At 43.4% G+C, this 20,143-nt stretch overlaps 1 long non-coding RNA gene across 1 annotated transcript in view; it reads right to left on the bottom strand.

Annotated features, from left to right (window-relative positions):
- Positions 1-3,112: 3,112 nt before the first annotated feature.
- Positions 3,113-20,143, bottom strand: part of LOC136016569 (uncharacterized) — a 461,128-nt gene continuing 444,097 nt past the window's right edge. Inside the window, exon 6 of the long non-coding RNA XR_010613651.1 lies at positions 3,113-3,153. This is a non-coding gene — a long non-coding RNA (uncharacterized LOC136016569). The remainder of the gene's footprint in view (positions 3,154-20,143) is intronic.

Below are 20,143 nucleotides of genomic sequence, written 5' to 3' on the forward strand. Positions count from 1 at the left end.
TTACCTCTCACCAGATGGGGCCTGTAGGGCTTACGAAGGCATCATTCAGATCCTGTGGGCTCTCCCGCAAAGTTGCTGGTGTTAAGGGGAAGCTCTCCCCGGTGAATTCTGTGCTGAGCTGGCTCCAATCCTGTGCTGATGTTGGGGCAAAGGATCAGAGCTTAATAGGCTGTCTGCATTTTGCAAGTTTCTTTGCAGCACCCCTATTCACTTAGCTGCTGGCTGAGGGAACAAGGTGCTTTGAGTGTTTGTGTCTGCGGAGCAGGTTCAGGCTGCTTGCTGTTTCAGGTGAAGGGAGAGAATGAGCTGATACTCCTCACTGCTACCTCTCCTTAAAGACTAATGTTGTGCTCTCAAAACAACGCCCCTATTTAGTTTGGTTTCCTGGGCTGAAATGTCTGCACACTGTTTTCCTCACTTGCACTTGTGGATTTGGATCTTTACTCCTAGGTGCTGTAACTGAAAATGGTTCATGTGCAGCACCTTCACTAGGTGGTTAACAGGTCCAATGAGGGCTGAGGTCAGTATCTGTTCTCTTGCTTTGCAGAAGACCAAATCTGGCTTACACCTTAACTTCAAACATGATCAGAGGAAGAAGTCTCTCAGAAGTTCTTTCCCAGTGTATAATCACCTCTGTCTCTGAAAGTACTTTATGTGTGTATCTCCAGCAGTTGAACGGCAATGTAGACAAGCAGAACAGCCAGAACGGGCAAAGAGCTCTTGCACAGGGACAGCTCAAACTTCCCATCCCACAGACAGTCTGAAGGCAGGCTGTGCATCCAAATAGGACTGATAGCATGGTATGTCAAGTACATTAACAAAGCTTCTGTATAGCTGCTCTTCCCCCTCTTCATCCAAAAAAAGAAACAAAGAACTTCTATTTTGGAGCTTAGGCTGTAGGCTTAAATCCTATATATACATGAACTTTCCACACATGATACCGTATTTTATAAAACCATGGCAAAGAAAATACCCTGAGTGCTTGCCAGATTCCTCCCCCTCAGCCCTGCTCCTGACACTAGGCACTTATTGTAGAGCTAGGAATATTCTGTCCCCATATCTAGGTTTTGACAGTAGCTTGCTTTTGTGATTGCAAGTGAGCCATAAAAAGAAAGAAGTTACAGCAAATTAATAAGGCTCCTCTGCTGAATATGGTATTTCTATTAAAATTTTAAAAGTTTGAAGTGACAGCAAATGTAGTCTTATTTTAGAATGGTTTCCATAACACTACACAATAGTTGCCAATGGCACTTATGCCTTCTCGTGCATACACACACAGCTATTTAGCTGACAACAGTGTTTAAGCCATTAAACAAGATAATATTGCAACTGTTATGCAATGGTAAAGCTCGCTCTTGAAAGAAGTATTTGGTGTTTTAAGCTGAAAGTTGACATTTGTTCCATATTCATTTATATTTTCTTTATTAGAAATGTATAATTTAATGTAATATTCAAGGCCCTTAGGGTATACACTCTGTTACCTATAAAACATTCATGCACACTGAACACTTTTTTGGTGCCAGTTCTTGGCTTTGTGCATCTGCTATCCAATACCGAGTATTCTAACTAACAACATGCCTTAATTGAGTTTAGGTGTTTGAGTCATTTATTTAAATTTAGTAGTGTGAATAATTTATTTCAATTTACATTTTAATTATTTTACCCACTTTTGGGGGAATAACCTCATTTTCTAGCTTCTAAAAAAATAATCGGCATATGTTTACTGCAGCAACACTCACACTTACTAAATTCTCTGAGAAGTTTAGTTCCAAACTGAGGAATACTAATGAATTATTCATACATGAGGCATTAGTTGGAATTAAATTAGGATGTCCAGATCTAAAAGAAACCTGACCTTCTAGTACCCAACAGCCCCGAAAGCTCCCTAAGAACTGATCATCTGCCATGGCAAGCTGGACTAAGCTCTGTTTAAGTATGGCAATATACAAATATTTCTGCAGTCAGTGTGGGTTTATATGGTTTTTATTTATTATTGTTATTATTTATTATCCGTAATTGAACAGTTTATTGGGACACCATGCACGGCATGGAGCTCCTTGTGCTCTTTGCCCAGGGATATTTATAACCTAAAGGAAACTTTTTTTGGTTCCCATGTATTAGTTTACTTTGAAAAATGGACTAAACAAGGCAATTCTTCCCATGTAACTTAATAGACAGTGAAGGTCTGAGGCAGGCATTCCATTTTCAGCTGGTGCTTCTTGCACCCTGGAGCCTCAGGAGTGAGGAAAAGGGTACTTACCTGTACATACAAGCATCCAGTCTGTGGCACCCTCAGAAGGTCAAGAGTATGCCCAGAGCTCAGCTTCAGTCTACCCAAGCTGTCAGGTGGGGTGTTGGTTGTGTGTTTGCTGGGAGAACTGCAAGGGTGTCCAAGCTCAAAGGACTTATGTCCTTAGAAACAAATGGGGACTCTGATGGGAAACCAGGGATGTTTTATAGAGCATTGTTCACTGACAATGAGAGCTAACTGCTCATTCTCTGAAAACTGTTCTTTAAAGGTGGTCCTGAAAAACAGAGGAACCCCAAAATAGACCAAACTAAATACAAGTGCCAAACTGATCAGAACTTGGGTTTTGTGGTGCCAAGCCTGCCCCACATCAGGGATCACCGGGGCACACAGGTTGCCTGATCTGTTGCCTGCAGTGCCGAGGTGAGCAGTATGTCCTAGCCCTGAGCCACTCACATTTCCTTGTATTATGTGAACAACTCTGGAAGTGGCTAATTTTGTTTGCAGAATTATGTAAAACTTCATCTGAAACACAAGGCCTGAGCAGTTACCATTGAAAACGAAAACCATAGGCAGGCATGGTTTTACCTAGTTCTCTTGCTGTTGCCTGGGCATTAGCCGCAGACCTTGTTCTTGCAACCACACCTGTCAATAATTTAATTCAGTTCACTGGAGCTATTCAGGTACATCAGCATTTGCATGGCACAGTCTTTAGGAGTCTTCAGTTTAACCCATGAAGTGCTGCTGCTGTTTTAACTGCTGCTCCCCTGCTGCACACAGAGACGAATCAAAGATGCTTGTCTAGGGCACAGCTTGGTAATTTGCTTACAAAGAGCATCTGTAACAGTTATCTCCAGTCCTTGCATGGGTTTCTAGTGCATTCAGCCTCAGGGTCTGACGGAGTCCTAATGTAAAGACACACAATATGATCTGATTTTAGAGGAGCTTGGGATCTGAGAAAAGATTTAACATCTGAATCCAGCTTTTACAGAACATCTCTCGCAGTGGCGGCTGCCTATACGGGTTTAAAGTGTTAACAGGAAAAACACTGTCCCATTTTATAGACAGCTGTTAGTGATTGAGATGGCTAAAACAAGAGTTTTATGACCAGAAACAGATCTCTTCAACAAAGGGCAATGAAAACCACTCAGCATTAAATATGTGAGGATTTTTCTTTAGTGGCAAAGTCAATTTGTGACATTTTGTCATCTGTCCTGTGTGCAGGCATATATATACACCACCCCCCCCCCGTCTCTTGAGTTGTCTTTTGTTAAAAAGTGACATTTTCCAAATACAGCATAAACAGAAGCAAACATACATGCATTGGTTTCAGCCTGAATGTCTTTGTTCCTAGAATTTCTATGTATACATATGTACATGTTATTCAGTGCTGGCTGTTTTTACTCATGCATACTTTTCACACACACAAGTGATCTCCCTTTCCTGTCGGTCTATAGCTACACAAATGTTTCTCTAGGTAAATAAATTTCACCACATTTTACTTTAAAATGTAATTTTTTCAAATTCACTTTTACTGCTAAATACGGTACATAATGGCCTGTCCACAAATGAACATCCTAAGAACAGAAAATTTTAAGCTGGAAACGTATCTTTAGCCTTTAGCTCCAACAAAATCTTTAGCCTTTAGCTCCAACAAACTAAAGCATATCTTTGTTTTGAATGTCAATTGACTTGCTATTCAAAATAAGCCTTTTTATTTTTTTCAGCTGTAGAAAAATATCCCAGCTGAGCAGAAGTAGGCTGTGGAGGAGTCTGCAATGATGTGGTGGGCTGTGATTCAGGTGCAGCGACAACCATCTTGGCTGAACCCATGGCGGGCAGCTTTCCAGAGCTAAAACCAGTCTGCAGCTTCAACCAAAGAGGTGGCAGTGCTGCTGAGAGCTGTGTGACCCGGGACTTCTCTGCTGACCAGGCGCCTGACATGGAGGTGATATGAAATCCATTTTGAGGTTGGCACGTTCTCTGCTTGGGAAAGGTTTGATGTTAGCTGTTGTGGGGTGCGTTGAGTGCTCAGGCTGTTTTCTCTGCACATTCCAGCTGAGGGAACTGATTAATTCAGCAGATGGTTAAATACCTTGTTGAACCAGAGCCATATCCAGTCCCTACACATGGGGAAATAACTTGGGGAATGATTCTGACAAGCACGTGAGAAGAAGTGAGGTGTCTGACAAGAAGTGAGGTGTCCCAGAGCCACGTGTGGGGACAGAGCCAGCCTGGACACATGGCTGGATGGGCAGCCTGACTGGTGCTGCAGAACTGCTGGGAAGCACTGGCACATGGGGGACTGCAGCATGTAAAGGGTACGGGGTCCATCCGTGCTGCTGCAGCACCAGCGGGCAGCAGAGTAGGAGTACCCTGAGAGTCATCACACCATGAAATGAGCTATTGGGACCATGAGCTGCTGCAGATTCATGGCACTACAAAATTTCCTCCACAGTCATCTTTAAATGCCTGTTCCTCAAGCTACATGCTCTCTGACAAAGGCAGCTTTTCACTTGGATCCTTACAAACCCCTGTCCTAGAACACTCTGAACACAATCGATTTTGTGGATGTTGTAGTAATGATGGTACACAGCGTGAGGCTATGGTGAACATGCAATATATGCGGCTTTCCACAGGGCAAATCTACATGTATCCTAGAAGCAAGAGGATCAAAATAATTTTTGGACAACGTGACCTCTGTTTTGAAGGTCACAAGCAAAAGACCTTCCTGAAAGGTGGACAGAATGTTTTGCAGATGAGGAGTCATTTCGGTCAGAAAAAACATCCATCTTTGGGCAAAGAGCTTAACAAAAATATAAACAAAAGGTTTAAACCCAGCATCAGTTATTAGGAAAAAAAAAGGAAAAAGAAAAAACACTCTTCTTTCACACAATGTATTTGTAAATAAATACTTGTTTTTTATAGTGGTCCAAGTTTTCAGGCATTTTGTGGACAACTCTGAAACTAGCTCTTTGTCCCATTGCTCTTACTGCCATATAACACTGCACATACGCAAGAAATGAGCAAGTGATAAGACTGGGAGTGACGGGCATAACCGTGTAGACAGTTTTGGCCTTGTTTTGAGCGTGAACGGCTTTTCACGTGCAGATTTATTGGAAAAAGGAACTCATATGAGAAGAAGTCTTCTTATTTGATGGCTCTGAACCTCCCACCTCTCCTCACCTTCGTTATGCTAGAGGCACAGTGGATATGCTGGGAGAAGGATCACGCCATACTTTTTCTCTAAGCTTCCACTGCTTGAAACAGGATATTAAATACTTGGCAATAAAGCAGGTTCTGCTTGTTGTTCAGTAACCTTGTAGCCTTCAGCTCTGCTCTAAAATCATACAGGAGCCGAGCATCTGAGCAGGGATCAATGATTTGTGTCAGAAAGGAAGGAGGATATTAAAGATACCGGAGGAAACAAAAAAAAAACCAAAACAAACAGAAGCTGACCTTGGAGCAGCCAAATGCATAGAGACCCATTGGTTCAGCTTCTAACCCTCATTACTTGTCCCCTCCCATCACTGAATTTAATCCTTACATGACTCTTGCCAGCCTCTCCTTTGGCACTGCAAGCTGGCTCTTCAGCTTGATGAGCGGCTCTCGTGGACAGGCTCTGCTGGGTAGGGAGCTGAGGCTGGGGGTGAGATTAGACAGCTGGGGGAATAGTGCTGCTTTTCCATCCGGGCTCCAGCAGCCCTTGTGGATGACACCTATCCATCGTGTGAAAAAGGTTTCCTAGCACTACTAGAGCCAAGGAAGGTGTATGTTTCTTCCTACCTTTGTTATTAGTCCAGCCCCTTACTTTCAGGGCTGTGTGCTCATTAGCAGCCACCTTTTTGTAAGTCCCAGAGGGAGCTTTGCTGCTGATCCTGATGGGAGAGAAGGCAGCAAGTGCCAGAGTCTGCAGGTCTCTTGGGTGGTGCTGGAGGTGCTGGTAGGGAGGACAGGAGCAGGGTTTGATACCATGGTTTGCATATTGTACTGTGGCTCAACTGTCAGCTACAACCACTTCTCACAGCCCTCCTTTGCCTCCCCATTCCTTCCTTATCTTTCTATCAACATTTCCACACTGCTGTTAAACTTGCAGTAAGCAGGGTGCTGTCCCTGCAGAATGAGCACTGCCCTTTGGCCTCTGCTTTTCAGGTAATGATTAAACCTGTGGGGCAGATGCAGCTGACGGCTGGTTAGCTCTCATTGCACGCAGCATCACAGTAGACCTGAAGATCAGCTCTTACACAGACACAGCATTTCTCCTTTGCAAGGGCACAGTTTCCTGTAGGTCTACCTGAGCTAACAGAACTTGCTTGCACAGGCAGCAGCTCAGGCAGGGGCAGAGAGGAGGTGCAGGGAAGCGGGTGCTGTGATGGGCTGCTCCGGCTGCAACACTGCAAATGATGACTGCATGTTTTGCTTTTCCTTGGAAGTATGCGGCTCACTGGTAACCTTCAGAAAATCTTACTGCTCACAGAGGGCCAGGGAAGGGAAGAATTAGCTTTTTTCATTAAATGCAGAGGATCATGTGGGTGAGAACAGGTTGGTCTAGAGGATAGTGCAGCCCTGATGCCCTGCAGGAAAGACGGAGGAGACCAAGCCGAGAGAGCCGTTCCAGAATGGTAGAAGGAAAAGATCCATGACCTCATACTGGTCTCTGCTCACAGGGGACAGTGGTGGCAACAGGGAGCCATGATGATTTGGGGACCACCATGATGCAGCAGCCTAAAGGATCAAATCTGGTCCCAGGTACTGCAGTGCAAATCTAGAACAGTCTATTAGATCTGACCTGTTCTGCTGCTGTGGTGCAGAACAAAGAGGAGAACACCAGTCCCCGGGTGTAGTGACCCTTGGAGGTCCCTGCTCACTCCTCTGGGTTAACCCTTCCCATAGAGTGCAGTGCTACTCCCAGCCCCTTTGCAGCTGAAGAACCACTAGAGAACCCTTGCATGAGGGTGGCTTGTGCTGCTGTTTGAAACAGAGCATCTCTTCCTTGCCCTCTTAGTTTTGATCTGGAATGACGACTCATTCTCATGTATCACTATAAAATCGATCTCGAATGCTAAATTCATTCCAATTAAGTACCAACCTTCCAGATTAGTCCAAGTGCAATAGAAGAATCATTAACTAATTCCAAGAATTCACATTCTCCTAGCCCTAGCAGAAAGCTGCAGGAGAGGCTTAGTGCGTTTAAATCACTCCATGGTGCTCTCCTATTAAATGCCACAGTTTTCAGCCCCATATTGCATTGTTACCATTGTTGTCCTTTAGGGGTTGATGTTAATGACGACTGAAAGAGCTTAATGAGCATGTGCCTTGAATAAGCTCTTTATACACCTTATAAAACAATTACTTACATTTTATTGAAAACTCCACAGCACCAAGCCCACAGGAGCAGGCAGGGGTGCCAATTTAATGCGATACGCTACACTGCTTTACTCAAATAAGGCCTGATCCTACAGGAGTTCACCTTCATTGGCACAAAGGACAGCAGCATCTTACCTGCTGCTGCTGAGCACAGGGCTGCAGGATACCTACTGGTCTCCATCCTAAGACACTGGGGGCTGGCAATTAAATTTAAGGATCACAAAATGCCCTCTTAGATTGGAAGTGGTTTTGTATGCCAAGAGGAATAGGATTTGGGCTCTAACATAAAGCATAAAGACGCTCCAATAAAAAGTGACTTGTCAATAGTGCGTTAAGCAGTCTTTAAATAGCGCTGCAAAGTGCCTTTTCCCATCTTGTTCCCCCCCAGCACAGATCAAAATTGTTGAGCTATTAAACAAAGATATTCACAAGGGACTGACTTTGGTGTCTCCTGGGATGCAGTGTGGTCTCTGCCTTTAACAACGCACAGCAGCGCAGCTCTCGCAAGGGGTACAGAAAGTTCTCACATAGGGGTAAATGACAAAGCTCCTGTTGAGGTTGTGACAGGGGAAGTTTCTTGTCATGTAAGTGTTTTGTGTTTGCCACAGGGAAAGGGGTACACAATTCGCAGTAGGTAAATTGCTTGTAATACATTGGAAAATTTAAATCTAGAAATTTATTTTTCATCTTTAAGCAAAAAGCTTCTACATCTGTCATGAAGGAAATCTGGAGGCTGAACAAAATAAAAGACGGAAGTCCAAATGAAATACTCCCGTAACATGTTTTGACTGTTACAAAATAGCATTTCTGAATTAAATTGATATCCTGGTGAATACTTTCTCAACCAGTGCCACTTTTTTAATTATTATTCATATTGCAAAAGTGCTTCAGGTTCTCATAATTTCAAAACCAGACTCTTCAACAAAATGTGCCTTTGAAAACTCCTTTATTATTTACTAAATGTGCCCAAGACAGGTGTTAGCAAAGCTCCTTGCTCTTTGTGTCTCTCAGGACAGGGAGTCTGTGGCTACCAATGAGATCTGAGCTCATTCAAGACTGGACTAAAAACCAAGGTAAGGCTTCAGCATCTACCTCCCAAACTCCTCTGTGGGCAGAACTCTGAATTTTGTGTTAATGCAAGGTCAGTGCAGAGAATCATGGGACACTCAGGGAAGGGAAAAGGCTGGCTTATTTTTTTCTCTGCCCTGTGGACTAGTGTCATGCTTTCCACTTTTTCCTTTGCAACCGTGGAGGATAAAGGTATGTTTTAAAATGTCATATGCATGATTAATTATCAATTTCCTGCTATTCCTATGACACTTCCACGCAACCAACCAACCACAGCTTCTGAGCCCTCAGCTAAGGAAAACCTCCACATGATTGCTTTAGTCTTTGCCCAAGATCAGGGTAGGCTGAGGGGCAGGGAACAGGAAGAAACTTCCAGACTGGATCAGCATCAAGGGGAGCAGAAAGGTTTTTCAGCCTGTGGAGCATGACTTCAAGTTTCACTTATCCCTCTTCTGCAGCATGTTATGGGACCATCAGGATTCACGCCACAGTGCTGCAGTTGTCAGGAGGAATCCACTACTGATGGGCAAGAAATGTTCAGTGCAGACTGCTGCTTTTAGTTACATGTCTTGCTCAAAGCAATTACTAGTTGTGCCTACAAGGCAAAATAAAAAACCTCAGCCGAGAAATGGGCAAGAAGGAGGCTGAAAAAAGGAAGATAGAGAAGAAAAAAAAAAGGCTGTTTGAGCAAAGCAAGGCACAAGCAATTCCTGTATTCCACCCCTACACTTTACAGCAGGAAGCCAAAACGAACAAAGGCAGGATGCTGAGGATGTCCCCTGTCTGCTCAGCATCCAGTACAGGGACATATGTCATGGGCAGGCACATGTGGACCACCAAGTCAGAGCTTTGTATGTGCTCACTGAAACACTGACCTCTGAAGCCAACACCTCCAAACGGGGTCCTTGTGTGCATTCTGTGCTGGGGTTACAGTCTGGTGTCTGTCTGCAGGTTGTAATCAGGAGCTATATGAAACCATGTCATTAGGCAGGTGTGAGGGAAATGTACAGTGTAATCCAGTATAACACAATCATCATCGCATTTTGATTCCCCTGCCCATCACCTTCCACATTTATCTTCAGCGACCTCTTGATGAAACAGCTGCTTAAATTTAATTAAATAACAGCATTATATAAACAAGTTCTTTTGTTTTGTGTGCTGAACAGGGTATTCATCTTCAAAAGCTTTTCTGCCAGAGCTGGCCTTGCTGCCCCTTGACTTGTCTTTACTCCAATTACCACTCCAGTTTAGCTGATTAATTTGTAGCCACTGGCAAACATGCACAGTTGGCAGGACATCATTCCATTTCAGTGACAAGCACTATAAAAGGATCATTATTTTCATTAGCATAAATAACTGCATGTTGATAGAACTCTGGTTTCTGAAAATAGGTTAAAGTCTTAACTGTCTTTATTCATTACCCAGATATAATTGGAAGTAAAATTATCACATAAGTGAACAATAAGCTATCAGTCTATAATGCTTAATGACTGCACTCAGTCTAGTAACTGTCTGCAATAATTTTTTTTCTTAAAATAAGGCATTTTTATGTAAATGTCTGTATAGACACATACTAATTTTTTACAAACCCATACATATTTGATGGTATACAAGAAAAGTCAGTGGAAAATAGAAACACACAGCAAATAAAGATGCTTTCTACTGCATAGTTTCTGTTTTCATAGGGTATGTGGATATTATTTTTCCAGTCAGTGGCCCAGGTTGGATGCTTTGAATATTATCTGGCTGCAGCCTTCTAGTCAATCATGTTCCTAATAGGTTTTCCCTTACTGGGGTTTAAAGAGTTAATATTGCCTAACATGGTTCTTTGAGAGGAAAGGCTTACTTCTCTCCACCATGCTGCTCCACATGCTTGGTGGCAGTTTTATGCAGCCTGGCAATGCAACACCCAAGACATGCTGGTTACAGCACTGGCTGTACCTCTAAAGCAACTGTCCCCAGGGGGACCCTGCTCTGCCATGATACCTTGTGCATGCCAAGACAAAAACAACAATAGAAGAGCCTAGCAATAATAAAACCCAGTCTTTGGAAGTCAGATGTTTTAAGAGCTTTTGACCCTTACTTGTAGCCTAGCAGCTCTTCAGATGAGAAAGTATATCAGTACATGAGATGGCACCACCTAGATGGTTTTACCCCACTACCCTAGAGAGAAATGAGATTTCTGCTTGCAGCCTTTGGTTGTATTTCATTCTGAAAACTTTACCAAGTCTATCATCTATCTATATCTTCTATCTATCTATATCTATCTATCTATCTATCTATCTATCTATCTATCTATCTATCTATCTATCATCTACCTACCTACCTATCTACCTAATCTTATGCAGCATGCAGAGCCCTGCTTTTGTAGCAGTGGTCTACTGTAAACTCCAGCAAGTGTTGAACAAGCATGACTTTTACTCACTATGCTGCCCATATCCAGGATTCAGAAAAGAACAGACCCTGAAATATACCACTTAGCATATTTCACTTTGTTTTTTTATTGCATTTGCTACTGCTAGGAAGTATAATTGGTAAAATACATTTTCCTTAGTGTTACACAGACAGTGGGCACTGTAAGAGGGAAAGCCTTTGCTGCCACCAAAAAGCCTTGCCACTGCTTTGAAGAGTTGCCCAGAACATTTTTGTCGCCAGCTCGTATCTCCGTGTATGTCAGAAGATAACACTGAAATTTAGCTGGTTTATATAACAGAGAAAAGCCAATGGTAATAAATATGAGAGCAAGTGATTGCCTCAGTACTGAATATCACCCAGGATAAAAATGTAGAGTGAAAGATGAAACCAACATTTGGACTCCAACAACCTGGTGACACCCACTGGATCCCCACAGGTACTGGATGGCAGCTCCTTGCAGTGCCTGGCCCTCCTCCCAGGGCTGGGCAGGGAAGAATGGAGAAAGCTGAAGGACCTGGTATATTGTCAGAGGGTAACCAAGCTGAAAATGTCTTGCAAAATGCCAGTATTTCCCATCAAGAATGGGACACAGGAAAGAGGAGGGTGGAAGGTCTGCTAGCACTGGAGACCATCCAGTTTGGGTATGGAATGATGTAACTGGGTGCTAAAACGTTGGGGTTGTTTTTGTGGGGTTGGTTTTTTTTTTAATCACTCTTGTGAAGTGTTTATTTTGCAACAAATAACTACTAAACAACAAAAGCCAGCACTGAAACATGTCAGAGAAAGAAAAAACCCCACACATCAGTGGGGGTGGGATGGGGGTGGGTGTGTCAGGTTTTTCTAGTGCTTAGAACAAATGCCCCAAAGTAAAGCCCATCAGGCCACAGTATCCATCTCTGCATGCCACCAGTCCTGCAGCACCAGCACACTCCTTGGACCACCTGGGGTTGGCAAAAACCAGTGTAGGACAAAGCTGGTGCTTGTGACAGCAGGGTCCAGGGACCAGCTCTGCCATGGGCATGGGGTCCTGCCCATCATCTGCTCCTGCGAAGAGCAGGAAGAATTCCCATCTCCATCAGATAAGCAATAGGTGAGAGAGTCATTGTGGCTTTGAGCTCCTGTGGCACCAGCAGACCATGAGAGGCAGCAGCAGACTCTTCAGACAAGCTGGAGAGCCCTCTGCCTGTATCCTGTTAAGTGTGAAAAGGGCTGGGAAATGCCTCTCAGCAACAGTGATAAAGTAGGCCATGATGTTTACTGACAAAAGCAGAAGCCAGAACTGCAGCAAACTGTGGATACCTATTTGGGGAGGGAAGAAGAGGTTAAGGGCTGTTTGCATTAAACAACAACTTGCAGAGAGGAGCAAACGGTTGTGGGTTTTTTAAGTTACTGCAAAACATCCTTGGAGGGTAAATAAGTAACATTTGGGGCTTAACTACTTGGGGTGTTGCTGAACTGGATGCATTGAATAGGACAAAAGGCACTAACAAGTCAACAAAAGTCAGGAATTAAGGTAGAATAAGAACACACCTATTTCATACGTAGGGAAAACTGGGTATTTAAGATGCACTGCAACTGCTGGCAAATTGTCGTGGTTTAGAAAATGCTACTGTACTTCTGAGAAACCCTAACAGGAAGTAGATTTAGTCTTATGGAATGATTTTTACTTGCTACAGCAGAGTTCATCTGGGCTGAGCTCCCACGAGGGTGGTGCTGTACAGACACAGGAAAGGAGCTTTGTGCAGTTCAAGGTGCCTGCCAGACTAGCACTGAATGTGCTCTACCATCATTTAGGGAAGTGCTGCTTTTGCAGTGGCAGCAAACTCGCAAACAACAGCTTGCCTGAACTTAATGAAATAAAAAGACTATTTATTTTGGACTTATTGATAGGCACCTTTGAGTTCTGGCAAACGCAAGCATTCATTTACGTGAACTGTAAATGGTTTTATTTTGCCGATTAGCATCTATGAGAAAAAATGAAAAGAGACCAGAATAGTTTTTTAAAATAAAAGATAAACCCCACCATCTTGCAGTCTAACTGAATTCAATATCATATAGCCGGAATAGAGGCTATTATGTCTTGTTGAACTCACTGACTGGCCAACATGCCCCCAGAGGCACCTGCTCGATCAGCCAGCATAGTTGGGAGGTGCTTTGCTTTCTGTGCTACAAGCTCAAGCATGCATGTTGCCGTGCCAATGTCTGAGATGGAGTTTTTTTCCTGTTTTTGTTACACCATCATTATCACAGGAATTGTTCCAGAAAGCACAACAAAAGTAGTTTTTTTTCCCTTGCAAGAGCCAGTGCTGAGGACTCATTCTGATATCCTAGTCCTTTGCTGAGCAGGGCATGCTTGTGTTTGCACTTTCTTCAGCTGTTGCCATCCTGGCTGCCAACATGGCCAAACTCATAATGGATCAGACTCACTGCTGCAAGATGTCTTGCTAGGCATGAAAGATCCAAAACACAGTAGGAGGCATCCATGCTGTTGTCTAGGTATCACTCTGTTGGCTGCCCTCCAGTAGCCTTTTCTGACTAATAGAATATTTCAAAACAAAACTGTAGGGATAAAAAAAGCAATGTGTGCGGATGTGGTATTGTAACAACACTGACCAGCAGAACACATTTCTAATGTAATGCAGGTGACCTGGAGTATCTTCTATTCCTGTGCCCATTTCCCTATATGTAATACAGCAGATTGAAATGCTTTTTAGCCTTTTGAGCATGGATTTCTGGGCTGAAGGATCACAATGAAGTTTTATAGCCCTTTCATATAGAGTGTGGCATTTCTGACATTATTTGATGTGCAAGAGCAACTGCATTAGTCAAAGGCTACGCTTGAATAGTTATCACTTTAAGCCCATGCCCTAGGAGTATTGTATTCAGTTCCCTCATTATTTCCAGCCCTGCAGGTTATACCAAGAGTTGCTATTAGTACATTACAATCATAAAACGAAGGTAGTCACTTTCTATAAGGGTCAAGTTTACTCCTAGAAGCAGGCAAACTTCATTTTGCAGCTTGGATGGACTGGCAGTACCCCACTCCAAGCTCTTCTGCTGCCTGGCTGTTGTGCGTGCAGCCTTGCTCTACCTTCCTGGGTCCAAGTCCCATTTGGACAATAAAACATTAAACAAAATCTAACACCTGGCTTCCAGTGCCCATGAGCTGGTGATCCACGGGTCGGTACCCTGGGGAATCACAATGAATGATCACCAAATCTGGAGGAAGATGGTCAGAAAAGAGAAATAATCTGCCATGGTCCATGTCAAGGCTCACTTTTAACCTGAGACTGTTTATTCCTTCTCCTAGAGCTCACGACCCAGACTGCAGGTGGAGGAATGCAAACCGCTGCTGTCCCCATGCCCCTGTGCTGTCAGCAGGCTGCTGTCAGGACAGCAGGGATGTAGGTCGTGGTGGCTGTACCGCAGGGAGTCGAAGTGCTCCTATCCAGGTGTAACTTCCCATGGCCTGGCAAAACGCTGCTGTTCATTTGACTGAATACACCCTGACAGCAAGAAGGCAGGTAGGTTTATTGGCCACATCTGAGTGCACAACTACTGCTGAAAAAGTCCTACAAAGATTTTAGGCATGAAAGAAACAGCTGAAATAATGAAAAAAATGTTTTCCAGGAGAAAAAGTTCCTTGACTTCAATTCTATGTGTGTTACAGCAAGCAAGATCTAGATCCAAGCGGCATACAAAGTTAAACAGAAAAGAGCAAGAAACACCATCTTCTTATAAGCCACGTTTACGTGGTAGAGCTTTGCTGTTGTGCTGCAGCACACATAGGTCCTGCGTCCACATCATGCCTTTCACTCCTTAATTACTTTTATGCAAAAGCAGTGAGATCACTTGCTAAAGCAGTTCACTTCACTAGCCAGTGAAATAGAATCATAGAATAGTTAGGGTTGGGAAGGACCTTAAGATCATCCAGTTCCAATCCCCCCTGCCATGGGCAGGGACACCTCACACTAAACCGTCTCACCCAAGACTCTGTCCAGCCCAGCCCTGAACACCGCCAGGGATGGAGCATTCACAACTTCCCTGGGCAACCCATTCCAGTGCCTCACCACCCTCACAGTAAAGAACTTTTTCCTTATATCTAACCTAAACTTCCCCTGTTTAAGTTTTAACCCATTACCCCTTGTCCTATCACTACAGTCCCTCGTGAAGAGTCCCTCCCCAGCATCCCTATAGGCCCCCTTCAGATACTGGAAGGCTGCTATGAGGTCTCCACGCAGCCTTCTCTTCTCCAGCCTGAACAGCCCCCACTTTCTCAGCCTGTCATGAAAGCCACCAACTTAACAATGACAGGACAAAAATCTTAATGCATCTCATTGATGGTGTTTCACCTCAGATGCACAGGAAGGAACGTTACCTGGCTGTGTTTGTTACCTACCTTCAACAGTGCTTTCAAGCCTGGTCTTTAAATGTGGCTCCTTTCACTTTAAATAAACCTTACACTTTCCTTAGTTACAGTCCTAAGCAGCACTAGAGTATCATCACAACTGTACCCCATATAATTCTTACGATTGTACATGGCAACAGAGCTTCAGCCATCATTAGACAGATTTTAATCAAATAATACGTTCTTGGATGCTGTCTGGGAAAAGACCGATCTTTCAGAAATCTCAGAACTGTGGCATGAACCCCTAAAGCAAAAACCACCTTTTTTTTGACCCTGCCTTCCCCAACAAAAATTTACAGTAGTATATTTTAAAAAATCATAAATACCCAATTTCCAAAATATGCCCTTGCACAGTTTTAAAATGTGATTGGTGTTAACCACACTACTTAAAGTATTGAAACACTGTGGTATTAGGCATGGTATAAGAATGAGAATGGAGTACCAGGATTGCCTATTTAATGTTACATATATATTTATTTATATATATCTTTCTGAAATGTATATAGAGACTACAAATATTGTCTGACGTATTTGTACATGGAGGTACCCGAGGGGTTTCCTTTGTTAAGTTTTGGGTTTAGTAAGGCAAGGGGGTTGGAACTAGATGATCTTAAGGTCCTTTCCAACCCTAACTATTCTATGATTCTATGATCCTATGATTCTAACTTAAAGTGATTCTGAAAGGTAAAGGAAAGACTACTAATTTTGATCACTCTGAACTGCTGTTATAATGTCCAACAGGTTATTTTCCTCCATGGTTTATGGCCTATCTTCTGCTGATGTGCTTGTAACTGTCTGTAAGGCATGTTGTTTATGCTGAGGCCTAAATAAATCCTTCTAGGAATCAGGTATTAACCCCAATATCGCACATGTAGACGTAACATCGGTATGAAGTTCTTGCGCTACAGGCTATAAAGCCCACGTTTCAGGAAAGCTGTTCTTCAAAGGCCCAGAATTCCCTAACCGGTGCATATTAAGATTGGTGCTAACAGCACGAGGAGCAAGGAACAAACGGAGCATGCGCATTTCAAGTATTACTTCAGTTGAGCTAATTGACTTACAGTGCTAGAAGAGCTAAACCAGCATGAGGCTCTGCCCCTGCTAACGTGCACATAGCAGGAGAGGAGGAGAAGAAGCTGGGAACAGCCACACTGCATAACAACCCAGGAGCAGTAAAATGATGTATGAGCACTCTTCTCGTTTTCACAAGGCAGCAGTGGAACACTAACCTGTTTCCATGGCAACCCTGAAAAAGAATTACAGCTTTAAAATTGACTGAATGGTAGCCCCATGAAAAAGTAAAGGGCAGACCATATCTTTCTAAAATATAATTTAGTACTAAGTCACCTGAACAGTATTAGCTAAAAGGATTTCAGCACTAGACTTGGGAAGTGACCCATTTGGGATATGGAGTGTTAGGTTTTTCTAATGGTGCGCCTTAGATCTGAAGAGCCTGGCGGACACACCATAGCGTACAGCATAAAAGCAGCAGAAAAATCCTTTCTGCTTGAAATCCCTTATCAGAAAAACAAGAAATTATTGAGGTGAACGGGAGGGGAAGAGCCTGATAGATAACTGTCACTTTTGTAAAGAAACAGTAACAAACACGTGTGTTGAGTGGCTAGTATAAAAATACACCGGGAAGAGAAATGTGGTGGAAATTAAACAATCCTCTGGGTGAGACAGGGGAAGATTCTATATTTAGAGTGGAAATGTACCCAGTTAAGAGTAGGAGGCCAGCACCTGCCTCCAGCGTGATGCATCATCCTGCCCTCAGAAGGCTACTCCAAGCTAATGCTGAAGTCCCTGAACATTTCAGAAAGGTTTTTTGGCAAGAAAAACTCCCACTAACTTCAGCAAGAGTTGAGAGAAATGTTCAGGATTTGGTCCTCTGTGTGAAATCTGAGAGCTGGGAAGAAGGGAAGGGAGCAGTGACTTGTACATGAAAGATGACTTTTTTTTACATGACAATAGTTAAAAAATCAAATTTATGATGGGAGGTAAACTCAGGAAAGCAGAAATGTAAATTTATTGATAGAGAGTTTGCTTTGCAAATGAGAAAATGAGATACTTGCAAACTCTGTTGTACATTAGTTACGGTCCCAGCACTAACCAGCATTTGGAAAGTGTGGTGGTACCAGTTGAGAGAGGCAGATCTGCAGCTGCTACAAACTGACAGCAGACAACCATACAGTCTGGGATTTGGTCAGGCAAATTTCAATGCACATTCCAGAAACCAGTATTTTTTACCAAGAGCTATGGCCAATGCACTTTGGGGAACAGTGTAATACCATGAGAACAGACTTTCACTCAGTAGAAGGGCCCCATTCAGCTCCTCCTGCCCTCAAACATTAGCGTGTGAGCTGTGCTGAAGTCCTGGTGTCCCTGCTCTTTGTCAACGGCTTACAAAGACCAGCTCCCTGTAAAACCACTTTGAAAAGTCTTGTTCAAAAAATAAGTACAAGCACTGACCGCGGTTTTTAGAAATGGCCACAAGAAGGAATTATTTCTGTGTTTGGATAAACACGGGCTTCAATCTGTAACCTTTCCTTTCCCCGTGCACAGAACCCATGTTCACAAAAGCACTGCTTTTGAGCCTTACAAAACAGGGTCCTGATCCTCAGGAATGATCAACACAGTTAATCCCTTAGGCTGGGATTTTCAGAAGAGTCTCAAAAGAAAACCTCAGTGGCAGAACAATGCACTTCAGGCACCTCAACCGTCGCCGTCCGTGGGCCCCACTGCAGCACCCAGAGAAGCCTGAGGCTGCAGCTGGTTCCCCCGCGTACAGGTTCCCTTTGCCCTCTTCTGGGAACACTCACTTAAAACATCACATTAAGGTATAGGTTGAAACAAATCACAGGTGTGCTTAATAATGTATAAAACAGCTTAGTAAAATTGTCATGAAAATTTAAAAGCTTGGGCAAAAAACCCTACACCTCTGCCATTTATACTGATGACAGTGATAATGAAAAAAATAATTACGTTTTAACTCACCCATCAAAAAAATTTATTCACCCTGAGAGAGCAGAACTGTGCAAAGCTGGTAGAAAGAGATACTTACCTGGAATTTATAAACTGCTCCTCAGATAAAGAAATACAGAATGAGGAGTCACCTCATTTACATTCGTTCAGCCACCCTTAGCCACTGTTTTAGCCAAGTGGATGCAAATTCTTTGAAGTCATTAGAGCTTGTAAGTGAGAAGCCCTAAACCTGAGCCTGGTTTCACTGCCCATGTATAATGCCCATACATCGGAGGCCATGAGGACTCCTTGTGCACACCAGTTGCCTGAGAGGACTAAAAGCACTGCTGGGCACTGCCACAGTGATGCAGCCCATCAGTGCTCACAGTGTGAGGTAAGGAGTTGGGACTAGGAAGAAAGAAATGTGGTGGTGGCGGTACGGCCTGCCTTACTTAATACTGCTTAACAATATTTCTGCTTAATAAAAAGTGAACAACTTTTCCTTACTTCAGTAGCTACATGGCAGATGAAAAAGCAAGACATTATATTAGAATTACTAAACTGAAAAGGCAATTCTAATGCAACTGTTTCTTGCTGGGTGATGTCCAGCCAGAGAAGTTCCATTTCCTGAACTACAGCTTTGACAGCAATTGGATCTAAGAACAGAACAGAAGGAAAAAAAAAAAGAAAGAGAGATTATTTACTCCTGGAATCACATGCTGAAAGACCCTGAAGGAGGAAAACGCAGCAGGGGAATTGAACAATAAGGGTTATGGCAAGGAGATCATACAATTTCACAAGGTAGATGTTTCTATTTAGAAATTGTTCTGTATCACAGGAGAAGTGCACGGTGGTCAACTTGGCTGGACATGGCAGAGAAGAAGTGATTCTTAAAGAAGAACATAAAGAAGAAAGCATGGCTTTGTGAAGACTAGTCTGATTAGCGCACCTCTCTTTTATAGGGCAAAGCATGGGGCATCTGCAATCAGAGCACACAAGTAGGCATTCAGCCTTACTGAAGACAGCAGTGTAACAAGAGAAAGGGTAGAGAGAGGACACCCCGAGCTGCAGCAGGCTTTGCTTTGTGGACAGTCACAGCTTAGGGAAATAGAGGTATGAGTAATGACTTCTGGAAAGGGTGCTGTGCTAGAAGATGTATTCCTTGGAGTGTTTATGCCTGCTCCTCCCTCCCTAAATGAAAATGAAGCAGTTCCTCTATGACCTTGTCTGGCATTAGGCCCCTGAGCTCACCAGGGTAGGTTTCCATGTAAATAGATGCATGTATTTAGCATTTAGCCACCTCAGGCCTAAATTGCAGCTTTTTATTCCTATGGAAAATGGTACGGCAAGCTTACACCTAAATTGCAGCTTTTTATTCCTATGGAAAATGGCACGGCAAGCTTACGCCATTTGCCATTGGAAAGAGCGAGAACTCCACCAGCGAACTGCTCCTTACAGAGTCCAGCTGTGGCCCTTGTAAATGACTATGACTGTATCTACTCTGAATGGATTTGGAAGTGTGTGGGCTGTTCAGACAGGAGTGGTCATGGCGCAGTTTGCTGGGCCTGCCCTCAGCCCCGCCAGCCCAGCTCGGCAGCTGGAGCAAAGCGAGAGGGGACTCCAAGGAGGCAAAAAACTCCAACAAGAATTTGAATGAAATAAAATAGCCACAT

This window comes from Lathamus discolor, chromosome 6 (genome assembly GCF_037157495.1).
Source record: "Lathamus discolor isolate bLatDis1 chromosome 6, bLatDis1.hap1, whole genome shotgun sequence".
NCBI lineage: Eukaryota > Metazoa > Chordata > Aves > Psittaciformes > Psittacidae > Lathamus > Lathamus discolor.